Raw genomic sequence first — 1049 nt, 5'->3', positions numbered from 1 at the left:
GTGACCCCGGCGCCGGCGGCGGCGCGCCGAGGGTGGTGGTGGTGGTTGTGGTGGTATGTGGCCCGCGTGCGTGCGTCGCGTGTGGGGAAGGCCCGGTCGTCACACCGGCGTCGGCCCCCCGCCCACCGTCGCGCGACGTCACCGTCCGCCCCCTACTCCCCCCCCACTGCGCCCGCTCGACTAGCGCCGGACTCTCCCTCGCGGTCTTGAATTGGTCTCGGGTTGGCCACGGCCGGGGTTGGGCCCGGTGTCATCGGAGGCCTCCCACTCGGAACTATAACCCATTGTGACGGGTACCCAACTCGCGGCCCGCCTTCGGCGGACCATGGGGGGTTTAATGTCCACACCACACGCACGTACTGAGGCGGGTGGGTGGCACCCGTTGCCGGAAGGTCGGAAAAACCATAATTTCTATCGTTGGAACTTGGCAAACCACGGCGCGCGGCTGAGGGAGCGCGGCGGTGGACGGCGGCGACCGCGCCAGCAAGCCCCGGCGTTTTAACGCGCCGGCGGAGGGTCCGCGCGCGGCGTAACGCTATCTCCCCGTCCGCCTCGACGCTCGCGTCGGAAACAAAAAACAATGTACAACTCTTAGCGGTGGATCACTCGGCTCGTGCGTCGATGAAGGACGCAGCTAGCTGCGAGAACTAATGTGAATTGCAGGACACATTGATCATCGACACTTCGAACGCACTTTGCGGCCCCGGGTCCGTCCCGGGGCCACGCCTGTCTGAGCGTCGCTCGCATATCAATCGGGAGCGAAGGGGAAACCCGGGCTCCGTCGGCGCGACTTCCGTGCAACGTTCGCGCGGCTGCCGCCGTCGTCCCGGGCCCCCTTCACCCCTCCCGCGGTCGGTCGGCGCAGCGGCGCCGCGGAACGATCCAGCGAGCCCGGCCCCCGGCGACGGGGGCCGGCCGCGCCTACTACCCCCTCATTTCCGACCTCAGATCAGACGAGACGACCCGCTGAATTTAAGCATATTACTAAGCGGAGGAAAAGAAACTAACCAGGATTCCCCCAGTAGCGGCGAGCGAAGAGGGAAAAGCCC

The 1049-nt window shown here is 66.8% G+C and overlaps 1 non-coding gene across 1 annotated transcript; it reads left to right on the top strand.

The window, feature by feature from the left end:
* The first annotated feature begins 586 nt into the window (after positions 1 to 586).
* On the top strand, positions 587 to 740 carry LOC119118481. Its single transcript, XR_005096725.1, has one exon. It is a non-coding gene; the product is annotated as a 5.8S ribosomal RNA (ribosomal RNA).
* Positions 741 to 1049: the final 309 nt, after the last annotated feature.

The sequence above is a fragment of the Syngnathus acus genome, chromosome 24, assembly GCF_901709675.1.
Source record: "Syngnathus acus chromosome 24, fSynAcu1.2, whole genome shotgun sequence".
NCBI classification, from domain to species: Eukaryota; Metazoa; Chordata; class Actinopteri; order Syngnathiformes; family Syngnathidae; genus Syngnathus; species Syngnathus acus.
Note: the sequence above shows the minus strand (reverse complement) of the source record. Positions and strands in the feature narration are given on the sequence as shown.